The sequence below is a fragment of the Oncorhynchus keta genome, unplaced genomic scaffold (genome assembly GCF_023373465.1).
Source record: "Oncorhynchus keta strain PuntledgeMale-10-30-2019 unplaced genomic scaffold, Oket_V2 Un_contig_18169_pilon_pilon, whole genome shotgun sequence".
In the NCBI taxonomy this organism is placed as follows: Eukaryota; Metazoa; Chordata; class Actinopteri; order Salmoniformes; family Salmonidae; genus Oncorhynchus; species Oncorhynchus keta.
In genome coordinates this window covers 1-21,253 of record NW_026280774.1, presented here as the reverse complement: position 1 = coordinate 21,253, position 21,253 = coordinate 1, and the positions used below count along the sequence as shown (strand labels likewise).

Below are 21,253 nucleotides of genomic sequence, written 5' to 3'. Positions count from 1 at the left end.
GGTTCTCAATGTGCTTTTCCTGGTTATATAAAGCAAAAAAATATATATTTTAATGTTTTTTAATTGAATGTATTTGATACTATTCAACTGACTCCGCTCCAGCCGTTACCACGAGCCCGTCCTCCCCAATTAAGGAGCCACCAACCTCCTGTGGCGTTGAAGTGGGTAGGGTGCTATTTGTTTCTACTGGTTTGGACAATAATTCCCTGCTACAGCTTTGTCTGCCAAAGAGGATATGCAATGAAACACAGAGAATTGATATTCAGATGACTGACTAGAGATACACGGTGACTGGCACCAGGTGTGTGATTTAGCTGAATAATACACTCCTCCAATGTGACAATGACAAACTGATGGCCGACATTACTTTACATCTCATCAGCATTACATCACCCCCCCACGGTCCCGTCCTGTCCTCCCTCTGACCCATGCTCCCCTACGCTGGGCTCTGACACCTGGGATCCTTTCAGGGATTCAGTCCCAATCATCAAAGGCTGCCGAGTCTGGCTGCCACACACACACTCTCACTCTCTCTCTCTACACACACACACACACACACACACACACACACACACACACACACACACACACACACACACACACACACACACACACACACACACACACACACACACACACTATGACCTGTCCAAAGGGCTGGATGTATAAACACAGGCTCTGATGACAGTCCAGTGAATCAACCAGTCCATGTCTTCATGGACTGGACCAGAGAGGGTCTAGGTCCTGGGTGGTATTGTCTCTCATGGACTGGACCAGAGAGGGTCTGGGTCCTGGGTGGTATTGTCTCTCATGGACTGGACCAGAGAGGTCCTGGGTGGTATTGTCTCTCATGGACTGGACCAGAGAGAGTCTGGGTCCTGGGTGGTATTGTCTCTCATGGACTGGACCAGAGAGGGTCTGGGTCCTGGGTGGTATTGTCTCTCATGGACTGGACCAGAGAGGTCCTGGGTGGTATTGTCTCTCATGGACTGGACCAGAGAGGGTCTGGGTCCTGGGTGGTATTGTCTCTCATGGACTGGACCAGAGAGGGTCTGAGTCCTGGGTGGTATTGTCTCTCATGGACTGGACCAGAGAGGGTCTGGGTCCTGGGTGGTATTGTCTCTCATGGACTGGACCAGAGAGGGTCTGGGTCCTGGGTGGTATTGTCTCTCATGGACTGGACCAGAGAGGGTCTGGGTCCTGGGTGGTATTGTCTCTCATGGACTGGACCAGAGAGGTCCTGGGTGGTATTGTCTCATGGACTGGACCAGAGAGGGTCTGGGTCCTGGGTGGTATTGTCTCTCATGGACTGGACCAGAGAGGGTCTGGGTCCTGGGTGGTATTGTCTCTCATGGACTGGACCAGAGAGGGTCTGGGTCCTGGGTATTGTCTCTCATGGACTGGACCAGAGAGGGTCTGGGTCCTGGGTGGTATTGTCTCTCATGGACTGGACCAGAGAGGGTCTGGGTCCTGGGTGGTATTGTCTTCATGGACTGGACCAGAGAGGGTCTGGGTCCTGGGTGGTATTGTCTCTCATGGACTGGACCAGAGAGGGTCTGGGTCCTGGGTGGTATTGTCTCTCATGGACTGGACCAGAGAGGGTCTGGGTACTGGGTGGTATTGTCTCTCATGGACTGGACCAGAGAGGGTCTGGGTCCTGGGTGGTATTGTCTCTCATGGACTGGACCAGAGAGGGTCTGGGTCCTGGGTGGTATTGTCTTCATGGACTGGACCAGAGAGGTCCTGGGTGGTATTGTCTCTCATGGACTGGACCAGAGAGGGTCTGGGTCCTGGTGGTATTGTCTCTCATGGACTGGACCAGAGAGGGTCTGAGTCCTGGGTGGTATTGTCTCTCATGGACTGGACCAGAGAGGGTCTGGGTCCTGGGTGGTATTGTCTCTCATGGACTGGACCAGAGAGGGTCTGGGTCCTGGGTGGTATTGTCTCTCATGGACTGGACCAGAGAGGGTCTGGGTCCTGGGTGGTATTGTCTCTCATGGACTGACCAGAGAGGTCCTGGGTGGTATTGTCTCTCATGGACTGGACCAGAGAGGGTCTGAGTCCTGGGTGGTATTGTCTCTCATGGACTGGACCAGAGAGGGTCTGGGTCCTGGGTGGTATTGTCTCTCTCATGGACTGGACCAGAGAGGGTCTGGGTCCTGGGTGGTATTGTCTCTCATGGACTGGACCAGAGAGGGTCTGGGTCCTGGGTGGTATTGTCTCTCATGGACTGGACCAGAGAGGTCCTGGGTGGTATTGTTCATGGACTGGACCAGAGGGTCTGGGTCCTGGGTGGTATTGTCTCTCATGGACTGACCAGAGAGGGTCTGGGTCCTGGGTGGTATTGTCTCTCATGGACTGGACCAGAGAGGGTCTGGGTCCTGGGTGGTATTGTCTCTCATGGACTGGACCAGAGAGGGTCTGGGTCCTGGGTGGTATTGTCTCTCATGGACTGGACCAGAGAGGGTCTGGGTCCTGGGTGGTATTGTCTCTCATGGACTTGACCAGAGAGGGTCTGGGTCCTGGGTGGTATTGTCTCTCATGGACTGGACCAGAGAGGGTCTGGGTCCTGGGTGGTATTGTCTCTCATGGACTGGACCAGAGAGGGTCTGGGTCCTGGGTGGTATTGTCTCTCATGGACTGGACCAGAGAGGGTCTGGGTCCTGGGTGGTATTGTCTCTCATGGACTGGACCAGAGAGGGTCTGGGTCCTGGGTGGTATTGTCTCTCATGGACTGGACCAGAGAGGGTCTGGGTCCTGGGTGGTATTGTCTCTCATGGACTGGACCAGAGAGGGTCTGGGTACTGGGTGGTATTGTCTCTCATGGACTGGACCAGAGAGGGTCTGGGGTCCTGGGTGGTATTGTCTCTCATGGACTGGACCAGAGAGGCTCTGGGTCCTGGGTGGTATTGTCTCTCATGGACTGGACCAGAGAGGATCTGGGTGGTATTGTCTCTCATGGACTGGACCAGAGAGGGTCTGGGTCCTGGGTGGTATTGTCTCTCATGGACTGGACCAGAGAGGCTCTGGGTCCTGGGTGGTATTGTCTCTCATGGACTGGACCAGAGAGGATCTGGGTGGTATTGTCTCTCATGGACTGGACCAGAGAGGATCTGGGTGGTATTGTCTCTCATGGACTGGACCAGAGAGGATCTGGGTGGTATTGTCTCTCATGGACTGGACCAGAGAGGATCTGGGTGGTATTGTCTCTCATGGACTGGACCAGAGAGGATCTGGGTGGTATTGTCTCTCATGGACTGGACCAGAGAGGATCTGGGTGGTATTGTCTCTCATGGACTGGACCAGAGAGGATCTGGTGGTATTGTCTCTCATGGACTGGACCAGAGAGGATCTGGGTGGTATTGTCTCATGGACTGGACCAGAGAGGGTCTGGGTCCTGGGTGGTATTGTCTCTCATGGACTGGACCAGAGAGGGTCTGAGTCCTGGGTGGTATTGTCTCTCATGGACTGGACCAGAGAGGGTCTGGGTCCTGGGTATTGTCTCTCATGGACTGGACCAGAGAGGGTCTGGGTCCTGGGTGGTATTGTCTCTCATGGACTGGACCAGAGAGGGTCTGGGTCCTGGGTGGTATTGTCTCTCATGGACTGGACCAGAGAGGTCCTGGGTGGTATTGTCTCTCATGGACTGGACCAGAGAGGGTCTGGGTCCTGGGTGGTATTGTCTCTCATGGACTGGACCAGAGAGGGTCTGGGTCCTGGGTGGTATTGTCTCTCATGGACTGGACCAGAGAGGGTCTGGGTCCTGGGTATTGTCTCTCATGGACTGGACCAGAGAGGGTCTGGGTCCTGGTGGTATTGTCTCTCATGGACTGGACCAGAGAGGGTCTGGGTCCTGGGTGGTATTGTCTCTCATGGACTGGACCAGAGAGGGTCTGGGTCCTGGGTGGTATTGTCTCTCATGGACTGGACCAGAGAGGGTCTGGGTCCTGGGTGGTATTGTCTCATGGACTGGACCAGAGAGGGTCTGGGTCCTGGGTGGTATTGTCTCTCATGGACTGGACCAGAGAGGGTCTGGGTCCTGGGTGGTATTGTCTCTCATGGACTGGACCAGAGAGGTCTGGGTCCTGGATGGTATTGTCTCTCATGGACTGGACCAGAGAGGGTCTGGGTACTGGGTGGTATTGTCTCTCATGGACTGGACCAGAGAGGTCTGGGTCCTGGGTGGTATTGTCTCTCATGGACTGGACCAGAGAGGCTCTGGGTCCTGGGTGGTATTGTCTCTCATGGACTGGACCAGAGAGGATCTGGGTGGTATTGTCTCTCATGGACTGGACCAGAGAGGGTCTGGGTCCTGGGTGGTATTGTCTCTCATGGACTGGACCAGAGAGGCTCTGGGTCCTGGGTGGTATTGTCTCTCATGGACTGGACCAGAGAGGATCTGGGTGGTATTGTCTCTCATGGACTGGACCAGAGAGGATCTGGGTGGTATTGTCTCTCATGGACTGGACCAGGACTGGAGGATCTGGGTGGTATTGTCTCTCATGGACTGGACCAGAGAGGATCTGGGTGGTATTGTCTCTCATGGACTGGACCAGAGAGGATCTGGGTGGTATTGTCTCTCACATGGACTGGACCAGAGAGGATCTGGGTGGTATTGTCTCTCATGGACTGGACCAGAGAGGATCTGGGTGGTATTGTCTCTCATGGACTGGACCAGAGAGGATCTGGGTGGTATTGTCTCTCATGGACTGGACCAGAGAGGGTCTGGGTGGTATTGTCTCTCATGGACTGGACCAGAGAGGATCTGGGTGGTATTGTCTCTCATGGACTGGACCAGATCTGGGGTGGTAGGGACTCTGGGTGGTATTACAATGGGCTTTTCTAGTATTTATATTTCCTGATAATTGTTTTTGGTAATTTCTTTGTTTCTCTGTTTGTCTGTCTGTCTGTCTGTCTGCCTGCCTACCTGTTTGTCTGTCTGTCTGCCTGCCTGCCTGCCTGCCTGCCTGCCTGCCTGCCTGCCTGCCTGCCTGCCTGTTTGTCTGTCTGTCTGCCTGCCTGCCTGCCTACCTACCTGTCTATCTGTCTTTTGTCTTCACCAATACTGCCTAACAAAGTCCCAACAACACTACCAACCTTCTTGGGTTCCTTCTCCTTCTCCTCCTCCTCTGGCATGATGATCTTGACGATGCTCTTGTGTTTGTTGATCTGCGTCTTGACGAAGTGTTCGATCTGCACATTGAACTTCATGAAGCAGACGTAGGCCACGTAACCCGACACCAGCATTACGCTCTCCCACCACATGATGGTGTTGTCCAAGAAGAACACGATCAGCATGATCAGATCTATGATGGAGGAGGAGGAGGAGGAAGGAGAAGAAGAGGAGGGAGGAGGGAGAGGAGGAAGGAGGAGGAGGGGGAGGAGGAAGGAGGAGGGGGGGGAGGAGGAGGGGGAGGAGGAGGGGGTGGAGGGAAGAGAGGGAGGAGGAGGAGGAAGAGAGAGGGAGGGGAGGAGGGAAGAGAGGGAGGAGGAGGAGGAAGGAGAAGAAGAGGAGTGAGGAGGGAGAGGAGGAAGGAGGAGGAGGGGGGAGGAGGAAGGAGGAGGGGGGGGGAGGTAAAGAAGGAGGTAGAGGAGGAAGGAGGAGGACGGGGAGGGAGAGGTGGTGGAGGGGCAGGAAGAGGAGGAGGGCAAGAAATGTGAGAACATGATAGTGTTGTCCAGGATGAACACGATCAGCATGATCAGGTCTAGGAGAGAGGAGAGCATGAGTCCAAATGGCATCCTATTCCCTATATAGGGGTACTACTATAGACCAGAGCCCTATTCCCTATATAGTGGTACTACTATAGACCAGGGCCCTATTCCCTATATAGTGGTACTACTATAGACCAGAGCCCTATTCCCTATATAGTGGTACTACTATAGACCAGTGCCCTATTCCCTATATAGTGGTACTACTATAGACCAGAGCCCTATTCCCTATATAGTGGTACTACTATAGACCAGGGCCCTATTCCCTATATAGTGCACTACTATAGACCAGAGCCCTATTCCCTATATATAGTGGTACTACTATAGACCAGGGCCCTATTCCCTATATAGTGGTACTACTATAGACCAGGGCCCTATTCCCTATATAGTGGTACTACTATAGACCAGAGCCCTATTCCCCTATATAGTGGTACTACTATAGACCAGGGCCCTATTCCCTATATAGTGGTACTACTATAGACCAGAGCCCTATTCCCTATATAGTGGTACTACTATAGTCCAGAGCCCTATTCCCTATATATAGTGGTACTACTTTAGACCAGAGCCCTATTCCCTATATAGTGTACTACTATAGTCCAGAGCCCTATTCCCTATATAGTGGTACTACTATAGACCAGAGCCCTATTCCCTATATAGTGTACTACTATAGTCCAGAGCCCTATTCCCTATATAGTGGTACTACTATAGACCAGGGCCCTATTCCCTATATAGTGCACTACTATAGACCAGAGCCCTATTCCCTATATAGTGGTACTACTATAGACCAGGGCCCTATTCCCTATATAGTGGTACTACTATAGACCAGGGCCCTATTCCCTATATAGTGGTACTACTATAGACCAGAGCCCTATTCCCTATATAGTGGTACTACTATAGACCAGGGCCCTATTCCCTATATAGTGGTACTACTATAGACCAGAGCCCTATTCCTATATAGTGGTACTACTATAGTCCAGAGCCCTATTCCCTATATATAGTGGTACTACTTTAGACCAGAGCCCTATTCCCTATATAGTGTACTACTATAGTCCAGAGCCCTATTCCCTATATAGTGGTACTACTATAGACCAGAGCCCTATTCCTATATAGTGTACTACTATAGTCCAGAGCCCTATTCCCTATATATAGTGGTACTACTTTAGACCAGAGCCCTATTCCCTATATAGTGTACTACTATAGTCCAGAGCCCTATTCCCTATATAGTGGTACTACTATAGACCAGGGCCCTATTCCCTATATAGTGGTACTACTATAGACCAGAGCCCTATTCCCTATATAGTGTACTACTATAGTCCAGCGCCCTATTCTCTATATAGTATAATATATAATAATATAATAATAATATATATAGTATTCCCTATATATAGTGTACTACTATAGACCAGAGCCCTATTCCCTATATAGTGGTACTACTATAGACCAGAGCCCTATTCCCTATATAGGGGTACTACTATAGACCAGAGCCCTATTCCCTATATAGTGGTACTACTATAGACCAGAGCCCTATTCCCTATATAGTGTACTACTATAGACCAGAGCCCTATTCCCTATTTAGTGGTACTACTAATGACCAGAGCCCTATTCCCTAAATAGTGCACTACTATAGACCAGAGCCCTATTCCCTATATAGGGTACTACTATAGACCAGAGCCCTATTCCCTATATAGGGTACTACTATAGACCAGAGCCCTATTCCTATATAGTGGTTCTACTATAGACCAGAGCCCTATTCCCTAAATAGTGCACTACTTTTGGCCAGAGCGCAAAAGGCTCTGCTGCTGTCACAATAGGAGAACCCTTTTTGTTCCATGTAGAACCCTCTGTGGAAAGGGGTTCCACGTGGATCCCACAAGTTTTCTCCTATGGGGACAGCTGCAGAACCCTGTTTGGTTCTAGATAGCACCTTTTTCTCTGAGTGTATGTACCTATATAGTTCACTATAAGGGGAAAACTATAGGATGCAATTAACCCATTTCAATGGGATCGACCGTTGGCTCCAAGGTAAGCACCTTTTTAAAGTATGTACTTTCCCCAAAATTCCCAGGTTTTCCAGAAATCCTGGATGGGATTATTCCAGATGTCCTGTTTATTCCTCATGATTCCGGGAGTCTACAAACCCGGGATTTCTGGAAAACCTATTATTCTCTACCTATTATCTGTCAAATGATATTATTATTACCTATGATATAGAAGGAGACGTCCCTGAACAGGGGCCAGCAGGTGAGGTGGAGCATCTCCCTGGAGAAGATGGCACATCTCTCTACCTATTATCTGTCAAATGATATTATTATTACCTATGATGTAGAAGGAGACGTCTCTGAACAGAGGCCACCAGGTGAGGTGGAGCATCTCCCTGGAGAAGATGGCACACATCCCGATGACAAACAGGATGTTGAACACTGCTGATCCCACGATGGTACCGATGCCCACGTTGCTATGGGAGATGAACACGCCAATCAGAGAGGTGAACAGTTCGGGGGCGGAGCCTCCTGCAGCCATGAAGGTCGCCCCGGCGACGTCGTCGGAGATGTCGAGCTTCACGGTGATGACGCCGAGCGCCGGGACGAAGAACTCGTCACAGACGATGGCGAGGGAGACGAACATGTAGACCATGCCCAGGATGTGGAGGGTCACCCAGCCCTGCCTCCTCTGGTCCACTGTGAACAGGTCCTCTGGGTACTCTCCCTTCCTGTGGGGGAGGTCTCCAGGGATACCCGGGGAGGTGGTGGTGTTAGGAGGAGGCGAGGTGGGAGGGAGGAGGTTCAGTCGGAGGCTCAGGTTCAGGGTCCTCTACGTAGATACAGTGCTTAATGTCCGTCCTGTTGACAGTGATCACGATGACGTCATCCCCCTCCAGCACAGTCGGAGCCCTGGTGATGACGTCATCATTATAGCTCTCTGTTAGGCTAGAGAGGTTAGAGGTCACCACCTCTCGTGCGTCTACCTCCAGAACACTAGTACTATCACCACCGCCCCCTTCCTCTGGGAGTGCTGTCCCAGGGTCCTCCTCTGCAGCGGCCTGGCGGGCCACCCGTGGCTCCTGCAGCCGGGCCTTGAAACGTCACGGTGTAGACGCAGCACAGTAACACACCAGAGAGGAAGAGAGGATGCGACTCCGATTGAGTCTCCGTCTTTGTGGCAAATGCATTGTTCACCGCTGCCAGAGTGGTCTTGGTTCCCACAGCGGATTATTAGGCCCGTGTCAGATGCATGGTTAGGCTTATGGGAACGGGTCCAGTAGCATTAGTTAGCCAAATAATGCAGTTCAGCGAGCGGTCAGCACACATCCTCAGCATAGTCTGTTTTAATGTCATAGTCCTGGCATGATGTCCCAGCTCCAAACTATAAATATATATATGGAAAAAAGGGGGAAATAAATCAATAATTCACTCAGTTTAGACTACAATGCAAAAACTCACGTCATACATTTGACATAATAATGTAATAAAATACGAATAAAAACACTAGTGGGAGCATTAGAAGGGTTTATTATAAGGGCGCGCGTTCACGTGAAGGAGTCGCAGGAGCGCGGAGGATGGGATACAGCCACCTGTTACTATGGCTACATAATTGCAGGTACTCTGCTCTCCGAAGGGCTGCACAGATTAAATGACACGTGTAATGAAATGCAGCGAATGTAGTTAGTGTACAAATGACAATTTAAAAAACAACAACAGCGAATTAAGTAGAAAATATCATTATGCGGGGCCCTACTTTTCATTGACGTGCGCGGGTCATGAACGTGCTGATATGCGCTCCTCGAGTCGAGACAACATACGCGATATGATTCATTCCAAACGTTCAACCAACCATTTCATTTTCACGTGTGTATCCAGGTGGGTCGGGTGAAAATTAAGAAACCAAAATAATGATACATGTAACTGAATTTCGTGGGGAAATTCCAGGCAAGAAACAGTGCCCGATATAGAGTCATTGACAAGTATCCGGGGCTTCCACAAGGTCAATGACGATTATTGTAGCTTAAATCCCTTCTCTGTAGAACATCTGTAAACCAAACTTAACCCTTTTTCAATTGTTAATAAAAACGTACCTTAATCGCTGAGTTGTTGTGATAGAGGTGTTCTAGACGCGAGGTCTCTCTCCAGCTGTGTGCGCTAAGGCAAAGGGATTGGTTGAGAGATGCTGACTCTAGTTTTTGGTGAGCGGCTACAAGGGCGCACCGCAGGATGACAGCTCACACCTCTCCACGGCTCAGCATAATACCTGCAGTCTTTTAAGAGGATTAGGTTAGGTGTTCACCCAATCTCTCACATTCTCACGAACACGTTTAAACTGCTTCAAATTCAAGGCATTCCTATTCATTTGTTCATAATCCGCCAAGTGCATGCAGTGTCTCCAACCACCAACGCTGAGCAAAAACCAACCATGTTTGGCGCTGAAGTGGAAGGAGGGTTGTCAAGGCATAATTACAATTCTGAAGAGTGCTACTTCATGCACACAGACAGACAGGCAGAGTGCTACTTTATGCACACAGACAGACAGGCATGCAGACAGAAAGGTCAACGGACAGGCAGAAAGGCAGACAGGCAGGTAGACAGGCAGAATTGCAGACAGACAGGCATGCAAACAGAAAGGCAGACAGGCCAACAGGCAGGTAGACAGGCATGCAGACAGGCATGCAGACAGGCAGACAGACAGGTAGACAGGCAGACAGACAGGCATGCAAACAGAAAGGCAGACAGGCCAACAGGCAGGTAGACAGGCAGACAGACAGGCATGCAAACAGAAAGGCAGACAGGCAGACAGGCATGTAGACAGGCAGACAGACAGACAGGCATGCAAACAGAAAGGCAGACAGACAGACAGCTGAAAACTGTTGTGCTGTTTAAAGAAGCAATATAACTGTAGACTAGTTGAGTATTAAAGAAGCAATAAAACTGTAGACTAGTTGAGTATCTGGAGCATCAGCATTTGTGGGTTTGATTACAGGCTCAAAATGGCCAGAAACAAAGTACATTCTCCTGAAACTCGTCAGTCGATTCATGTTCTGAGAAATGAAGGCTATTACATGCGAGAAATTGCTAAGAAACTGAAGATCTCGTACAACGCTGTGTACTACTCCCTTCACAGAACAATGCAAACGGGCTCTAACCAGAATAGAACAACCGTTTTCAGCTGTGCTAACATAATTGCAAAAGGGTTTTCTAATGATCAATTAGCCTTTTAAAATTATAAACTTGGATTCGCTAACACAACGTGCCATTGGAACACATGAATGATGGTTGCTGATAATGGGCCTCTGCACACCTATGTAGATATTCCATTAAAAATCAGACGTTTCCAGCTACAGTAGTCAATTACAACATTAACAATGTCTACACTGTATTTTCAATCAATTTGATGTTATTTTAATGGACAGAAAATGTGCTTTTCTTTCAAAAACAAGGACATTTCTAAGTGACCCCAAACGTTTGAACAGTAGTGTATATAAAGGGGTTATTATGAGGAGATAAAGGACACCTATATAAAGGGGTTATTATGAGGAGATAAAGGACACCTATATAAAGGGGTTATTATGAGGAGATGAAGGACACCTTTATAAAGGGGTTATTATGAGGAGATAAAGGACACGTATATAAAGGGGTTATTATGAGGAGATAAAGGACACCTATATAAAGGGGTTATTATGAGGAGATAAAGGACACCTATATAAAGGGGTTATTATGAGGAGATAAAGGACACCTATATAAAGGGGTTATTATGAGGAGATAAAGGACACCTATATAAAGGGGTTATTATGAGGAGATAAAGGACACCTATATAAAGGGGTTATTATGAGGAGATAAAGGACACCTATATAAAGGGGTTATTATGAGGAGATAAAGGACACCTATATAAAGGGGTTATTATGAGGAGATAAAGGACACCTATATAAAGAGGTTATTATGAGGAGATAAAGGACACCTATATAAAGGGGTTATTATGAGGAGATAAAGGACACCTATATAAAGGGGTTATTATGAGGAGATAAAGGACACCTATATAAAGGGGTTATTATGAGGAGATAAAGGACACCTATATAAAGAGGTTATTATGAGGAGATAAAGGACACCTATATAAAGGGGTTATTATGAGGAGATAAAGGACACCTATATAAAGAGGTTATTATGAGGAGATAAAGGACACCTATATAAAGAGGAGATAAAGGACACCTATATAAAGGGAGATATTATGGGGTTAGGAGATAAAGGACACCTATATAAAGAGGTTATTATGAGGAGATAAAGGACACCTATATAAAGGGGTTATTATGAGGAGATAAAGGACACCTATATAAAGAGGTTATTATGAGGAGATAAAGGACACCTATATAAAGGGGTTATTATGAGGAGATAAAGGACACCTATATAAAGGGGTTATTATGAGGAGAAAAAGGACACCTATATAAAGAGGTTATTATGAGGAGATAAAGGACACCTTTATAAAGGGGTTATTATGAGGAGAAAAAGGACACCTTTATAAAGGGGTTATTATGAGGAGATAAAGGACACCTATATAAAGGGGTTATTATGAGGAGATAAAGGACACCTATATAAAGGGGTTATTATGAGGAGATAAAGGACACCTATATAAAGGGGTTATTATGAGGAGATAAAGGACACCTATATAAAGGGGTTATTATGAGGAGATAAAGGACACCTATATAAAGAGGTTATTATGAGGAGATAAAGGACACCTATATACAGGGGTTATTATGAGGAGATAAAGGACACCTATATAAAGAGGTTATTATGAGGAGATAAAGGACACCTATATAAAGAGGTTATTATGAGGAGATAAAGGAGATAAAGGACACCTATATAAAGGGGTTATTATGAGGAGATAAAGGACACCTATATAAAGGGGTTATTATGAGGAGATAAAGGACACCTATATAAAGGGGTTATTATGAGGAGATAAAGGACACCTATATAAAGAGGTTATTATGAGGAGATAAAGGACACCTATATAAAGAGGTTATTATGAGGAGATAAAGAACACCTATATAAAGAGGTTATTATGAGGAGATAAAGGACACCTATATACAGGGGTTATTATGAGGAGATAAAGGACACCTATATAAAGGGGTTATTATGAGGAGATAAAGGACACCTATATAAAGGGGTTATTATGAGGAGATAAAGGACACCTATATAAAGGGGTTATTATGAGGAGATAAAGGACACCTATATATAAAGGGGTTATTATGAGGAGATAAAGGACACCTATATAAAGGGGTTATTATGAGGAGATAAAGGACACCTATATAAAGGGGTTATTATGAGAGATAAAGGACACCTATATAAAGGGGTTATTATGAGGAGATAAAGGACACCTATATAAAGGGGTTATTATGAGGAGATAAAGGACACCTATATAAAGGGGTTATTATGAGGAGATAAAGGACACCTATATAAAGGGGTTATTATGAGGGAGATAAGGACACCTATATAAAGGGGTTATTATGAGGAGATAAAGGACACCTATATAAAGGGGTTATTATGAGGAGATAAAAGACACCTATATAATTGTGGGTTTTTATTCACATCACCAGCTATGCTCTTTTCATAAATAACTACAGATATTCACTTTATTTCACACAACTTTATTGGTTATTATAATATCACACATTATAATTGATCCTTCAGACATTCAAAACCTTCTAATAAAACACATGATTCCAGACAGTGATCCTCTTCCCTTAATTCTCTAACAATGTCCATTTCCCTGAGGTTCTGGGCTCAGACTGGTTCCCTTTGTCTGTTTCGATGACAGGAAGTGTGCAAGAGCACGCTCTAGGAGAAGTGTGCAAGAGCACGCTCTAGGAGAAGTGTGCAAGAGCACGCTCTAGGAGAAGTGTGCAAGAGCACGCTCTAGGAGAAGTGTGCAAGAGCACGCTCTAGGAGAAGTGTGCAAGAGCACGCTCTAGGAGAAGTGTGCAAGAGCACGCTCTAGGAGAAGTGTGGAGAGTCGGGACGCAACTCTAACCCTGTCATCAGACGCAGAGCAGTGAGCCTTTGAACAACACAGCAAGGATGGCATGATGGAGATAGTAGATATCACAGGGACTATAAACATCACTGGAGAATACAGTAGCTTACATCCCAGAATGCAGCTTGATTCTATACTGCATGAGAAACACTGTTGGCATATAAAAGTTCATTTAGGAATAAAGCAATATTTAAAAAAAAAAAGAAAACTCCAATGCGTTTTAAAAAAAAATGTCAATATCAAATCATTCCTGGGTAACAATGAAGTACCTTACTGTGATTTAAATTAAAATGGTCACTAATTAACAAAAAGTAGATTCTCAACAACGGGCAATTTCTCAAGCAACAATTTAGCTAGGTCTGTCTGGGAGTGGTCTGAGTGGGGAGGGGAAAACTGAACATGTGCTGTTATTGGCAGAGGGGTTTTAGAACTCTCTTTCTTATTGGTCTATTAACTAATTCACCCCATAGTGATGTCACCGTGGAAGGCCAAAACTCCATCCTGCCAAAACAGGCTGAAATGTCAGTCTATTCAAACAACTCGTACACTAAAAAGGACATTATGATAATGTTCACAGTGTTATTCCAACCTCATAGCGTGGAAGTATATATAAATACATATTTCTGACTGCACTGGGCCTTTAAAAAAACAAAACAAGTTATCACAAAACAAATCAATGTATAGCATTATGCCTGACGCTGACTCATGGTCAGACGGGACAGTAGTGAAGTGCAACAGGACTGTTCTATCAATGACAGTAACAGAGTCAGAGTCAATTCACTTCTATTCAGTGGATCCAAAATAAAAAGAGTGATTTAAAAACCCTCTTCATAGAATATGGGCAGTTTTCATTTCACTTCCTGAATTAAAACTGAAGGCAGGTCCATTATGAGGATTACATGAGCTGCAAAATGGAGTTCAGAAAATACACCAAGTTGTTTAGTCTGGCCAAGAGACGCTAGAACTGTTTATAGTACTGCTCCTTCAATACTAACAGTATGACATGTATCTGTTAATACTAACAGTACAGTATGACATGTATCTGTTAATACTAACAGTACAGTATGACATGTATCTGTTAATACTAACAGTATGACATGTATCTGTTAATACTAACAGTATGACATGTATCTGTTAATACTAACAGTATGACATGTATCTGTTAATACTAACAGTACAGTACGACATGTATCTGTTAATACTAACAGTACAGTGACATGTATCTGTTAATACTAACAGTATGACATGTATCTGTTAATACTAACAGTACAGTATGTCATGTATCTGTTAATACTAACAGTATGACATGTATCTGTTAATACTAACAGTATGACATGTATCTGTTAATACTAACAGTATGACATGTATCTGTTAATACTAACAGTATGACATGTATCTGTTAATACTAACAGTACAGTATGACATGTATCTGTTAATACTAACAGTACAGTATGACATGTATCTGTTAATACTAACAGTATGACATGTATCTGTTAATACTAACAGTATGACATGTATCTGTTAATACTAACAGTATGACATGTATCTGTTAATACTAACAGTACAGTATGACATGTATCTGTTAATACTAACAGTATGTCATGTATCTGTTAATACTAACAGTATGACATGTATCTGTTAATACTAACAGTACAGTATGACATGTATCTGTTAATACTAACAGTATGACATGTATCTGTTAATACTAACAGTATGACATGTATCTGTTAATACTAACAGTATGACATGTATCTGTTAATACTAACAGTATGACATGTATCTGTTAATACTAACAGTATGACATGTATCTGTTAATACTAACAGTATGACATGTATCTGTTAATACTAACAGTATGACATGTATCTGTTAATACTAACAGTATGACATGTATCTGTTAATACTAACAGTATGACATGTATCTGTTAATACTAACAGTATGACATGTATCTGTTAATACTAACAGTATGACATGTATCTGTTAATACTAACAGTATGACATGTATCTGTTAATACTAACAGTATGACATGTATCTGTTAATACTAACAGTATGACATGTATCTGTTAATACTAACAGTATGACATGTATCTGTTAATACTAACAGTATGACATGTATCTGTTAATACTAACAGTATGACATGTATCTGTTAATACTAACAGTATGACATGTATCTGTTAATACTAACAGTATGACATGTATCTGTTAATACTAACAGTATGACATGTATCTGTTAATACTAACAGTATGACATGTATCTGTTAATACTAACAGTATGACATGTATCTGTTAATACTAACAGTATGACATGTATCTGTTAATACTAACAGTATGACATGTATCTGTTAATACTAACAGTATGACATGTATCTGTTAATACTAACAGTATGACATGTATCTGTTAATACTAACAGTATGACATGTATCTGTTAATACTAACAGTATGACATGTATCTGTTAATACTAACAGTACAGTATGACATGTATCTGTTAATACTAACAGTATGACATGTATCTGTTAATACTAACAGTATGACATGTATCTGTTAATACTAACAGTATGACATGTATCTGTTAATACTAACAGTACAGTATGACATGTATCTGTTAATACTAACAGTACAGTATGACATGTATCTGTTAATACTAACAGTATGACATGTATCTGTTAATACTAACAGTATGACATGTATCTGTTAATACTAACAGTATGACATGTATCTGTTAATACTAACAGTATGACATGTATCTGTTAATACTAACAGTATGACATGTATCTGTTAATACTAACAGTATGACATGTATCTGTTAATACTAACAGTATGACATGTATCTGTTAATACTAACAGTATGACATGTATCTCTGTTAATACTAACAGTATGACATGTATCTGTTAATACTAACAGTACAGTATGACATGTATCTGTCAATACTAACAGTATGACATGTATCTGTTAATACTAACAGTATGACATGTATCTGTTAATACTAACAGTATGACATGTATCTGTTAATACTAACAGTATGACATGTATCTGTTAATACTAACAGTATGACATGTATCTGTTAATACTAACAGTACAGTACGACATGTATCTGTTAATACTAACAGTATAACATGTATCTGTTAATACTAACAGTATGACATGTATCTGTTAATACTAACAGTATGACATGTATCTGTTAATACTAACAGTATGACATGTATCTGTTAATACTAACAGTACAGTATGACATGTATCTGTTAATACTAACAGTATGACATGTATCTGTTAATACTAACAGTATGACATGTATCTGTTAATACTAACAGTATGACATGTATCTGTTAATACTAACAGTATGACATGTATCTGTTAATACTAACAGTACAGTACGACATGTATCTGTTAATACTAACAGTACAGTATGACATGTATCTGTTAATACTAACAGTATGACATGTATCTGTTAATACTAACAGTACAGTATGACATGTATCTGTTAATACTAACAGTATGACATGTATCTGTTAATACTAACAGTATGACATGTATCTGTTAATACTAACAGTATGACATGTATCTGTTAATACTAACAGTATGACATGTATCTGTTAATACTAACAGTACAGTATGACATGTATCTGTTAATACTAACAGTATGACATGTATCTGTTAATACTAACAGTACAGTATGTCATGTATCTGTTAATACTAACAGTACTACATGTATCTGTTAATACTAACAGTATGACATGTATCTGTTAATACTAACAGTATGACATGTATCTGTTAATACTAACAGTATGACATGTATCTGTTAATACTAACAGTACAGTATGACATGTATCTGTTAATACTAACAGTACAGTATGACATGTATCTGTTAATACTAACAGTATGACATGTATCTGTTAATACTAACAGTATGACATGTATCTGTTAATACTAACAGTATGACATGTATCTGTTAATACTAACAGTACAGTATGACATGTATCTGTTAATACTAACAGTATGACATGTATCTGTTAATACTAACAGTATGACATGTATCTGTTAATACTAACAGTATGACATGTATCTGTTAATACTAACAGTACAGTATGACATGTATCTGTTAATACTAACAGTATGACATGTATCTGTTAATACTAACAGTATGACATGTATCTGTTAATACTAACAGTATGACATGTATCTGTTAATACTAACAGTATGACATGTATCTGTTAATACTAACAGTACAGTATGACATGTATCTGTTAATACTAACAGTATGACATGTATCTGTTAAACAGTATGACATATCTGTTAATACTAACAGTATGACATGTATCTTAATACTAACAGTATGACATGTATCTGTTAATACTAACAGTATGACATGTATCTGTTAATACTAACAGTATGACATGTATCTGTTAATACTAACAGTATGACATGTATCTGTTAATACTAACAGTATGACATGTATCTGTTAATACTAACAGTATGACATGTATCTGTTAATGTATGACATGTATCTGTTAATACTAACAGTATGACATGTATCTTGTGTTACTAACAGTATGACATATCTGTTAATACTAACAGTATGACATGTATCGGTTAATACTAACAGTATGACATGTATCTGTTAATACTAACAGTATGACATGTATCTGTTAATACTAACAGTATGACATGTATCTGTTAATACTAACAGTATGACATGTATCTGTTAATACTAACAGTATGACATGTATCTGTTAATACTAACAGTATGACATGTATCTGTTAATACTAACAGTATGACATGTATCTGTTAATACTAACAGTATGACATGTATCTGTTAATACTAACAGTATGACATGTATCTGTTAATACTAACAGTATGAGTATCTGTTAATACTAACAGTATGACATGTATCTGGTATGACATGTATCTGTTAATACTAACAGTATGACATGTATCTGTTAATACTAACAGTACAGTATGACATGTATCTGTTAATACTAACAGTATGACATGTATCTGTTAATACTAACAGTATGACATGTATCTGTTAATACTAACAGTATGACATGTATCTGTTAATACTAACAGTACAGTATGACATGTATCTGTTAATACTAACAGTACAGTATGACATGTATCTGTTAATACTAACAGTATGACATGTATCTGTTAATACTAACAGTATGACATGTATCGGTTAATACTAACAGTATGACATGTATCTGTTAATACTAACAGTATGACATGTATCTGTTAATACTAACAGTATGACATGTATCTGTTAATACTAACAGTATGACATGTATCTGTTAATACTAACAGTATGACATGTATCTGTTAATACTAACTCTGACATGTATCTGTTAATACTAACAGTACAGGAATGTAAGTTAATACTTTGTATAACATGTATCTGTTAATACTAACAGTATGACATGTATCTGTTAATACTAACAGTATGACATGTATCTGTTAATACTAACAGTATGACATGTATCTGTTAATACTAACAGTACAGTATGACATGTATCTGTTAATACTAACAGTATGACATGTATCTGTTAATATAACAGTATGACATGTATCTGTTAATACTAACAGTATGACATGTATCTGTTAATACTAACAGTATGACATGTATCTGTTAATACTAACAGTATGACATGTATCTGTTAATACTAACAGGGTAGGAGGACATGTATCTGTTAATACTAACAGTACAGTATGACATGTATCTGTTAATACTAACAGTATGACATGTATCTGTTAATACTAACAGTACAGTATGACATGTATCTGTTAATACTAACAGTATGACATGTATCTGTTAATACTAACAGTATGACATGTATCTGTTAATACTAACAGTATGACATGTATCTGTTAATACTAACAGTATGACATGTATCTGTTAATACTAACAGTATGACATGTATCTGTTAATACTAACAGTACAGTATGACATGTATCTGTTAATACTAACAGTATGACATGTATCTGTTAATACTAACAGTATGTGATTGTGTTAGAGGAGGTACCTCTGGTGGACAGACTGGGTGAGGAAGAGAAGGGTTGTGTTAGAGGAGGTACCTCTGGTGGACAGACTGGGTGAGGAAGGGAAGTGTTTGTGTTAGAGGAGGTACCTCTGGTGGACAGACTGGGTGAGGAAGAGAAGTGTTTGTGTTAGAGGAGGTACCTCTGGTGGACGGACTGGAGTGAGGAAGAGAAGTGTTTGTGTTAGAGAAGGTACCTCTGGTGGACAGACTGGGTGAGGAAGAGAAGGGTTTGTGTTAGAGGAGGTACCTCTGGTGGACAGACTGGGTGAGGAAGGGAAGGGTTTGTGTTAGAGGAGGTATCTCTGATGAACAGACTGGTTGAGGAAGAGAAGTGTTTGTGTTAGAGGAGGTACCTCTGGTGGACAGACTGGGTGAGGAAGAGAAGGGTTGTGTTAGAGGAGGTACCTCTGGTGGACGGACTGGGTGAGGAAGAGAAGGGTTGTGTTAGAGGAGGTACCTCTGGTGGACAGACTGGGTGAGGAAGGGAAGGGTTGTGTTAGAGGAGGTACCTCTGATGAACAGACTGGGTGAGGAAGAGAAGAGAGGTGAGAGGTATAAGGAGAGGAGAGGGGAGGAGAGGAGAGGGATGGACAGAGAGAGAAGAGAGGAGAGAGAGGAGTGTAGAGAGAGGTGTAAGGAGAGGTGAGGAGAGAAGAGAGAGAGAGGTGTGAGAGGAGAGGTGAGAAGAGAGAGAGGTGTGAGAGGAGAGGTGTAAGGAGAGGTGAGGTGAGAAGAGAGAGAGAAGAGAGAGAGAGGTGTAAGGAGAGGTGAGGTGAGAAGAGAGAGAGGAGTGTAGAGAGAGGTGTAAGGAGAGGTGAGGTGAGAAGAGAGAGAGAAGAGAGAGAGAGGTGTAAGGAGAGGTGAGGTGAGAAGAGAGAGAGGTGTGAGAGGAGAGGTGTGAAAAGGCAACCAGCAGTGCGACTGGAGAGATCGTGATTTTTGTCCTTCTATCCGTTAGTTCATTTTCCTCTTCCTGGAGCGCATTCGTCTCCTCCTCTGCCGAAACAGGTGGCGGAAGTTGATGAACAGACCTGGGAAGAAAAAAACGACTTTTTATAATTTAAAATGTTTTTTAAGCGCAAACTCCATCCACTTGGCCAGAAAGACAAGTCCAAGCAAAGATACTGTAAGAAAACAAATCATATGCTGACCCAAAGTGTTTCTCCCTTAGAGACAGGTTAACACAGAGAGGTCCAGAGAGGGTTAGAAACATGACAGATAGATACAGCTGGAGGGGAGGGTGGAGGGTCAGAAGAGAGGGTCAGAGAGGGGTCAGAGGGTCAGAGAGAGGGTCAGAGGGTCAGGGTTAGGGTGGAGGGTTAGGGTAGAGAGGGTCAGAGAGAGTCAGAGAGGTCAGGGGTCAGAGAGAGGTCAGTCAGAGGGAGGGTCAGGGGTTAGAGAGAGGGTCAGAGAGAGGGGTCAGAGGAGAGGGAGGGTCAGATAGGGGGAGAGAGGGTCAGAGAGAGGGTCAGAGGGAGAGGGAGGGTCAG

General features: G+C 42.9%; 1 long non-coding RNA gene and 1 pseudogene across 1 annotated transcript; one reads left to right on the top strand and one right to left on the bottom strand.

The window, feature by feature from the left end:
• Nucleotides 1–5,097: 5,097 nt before the first annotated feature.
• LOC127920040 (sodium/potassium/calcium exchanger 1-like) lies at nt 5,098–9,161 on the bottom strand (annotated as a pseudogene).
• A 10,766-nt stretch (nt 9,162–19,927) lies between these two features.
• On the top strand, nt 19,928–20,798 carry LOC127920041 (uncharacterized). The gene is made up of 3 exons (XR_008104925.1): nt 19,928–20,059; nt 20,113–20,442; nt 20,531–20,798. It is a non-coding gene; the product is annotated as an uncharacterized LOC127920041 (long non-coding RNA).
• Nucleotides 20,799–21,253: the final 455 nt, after the last annotated feature.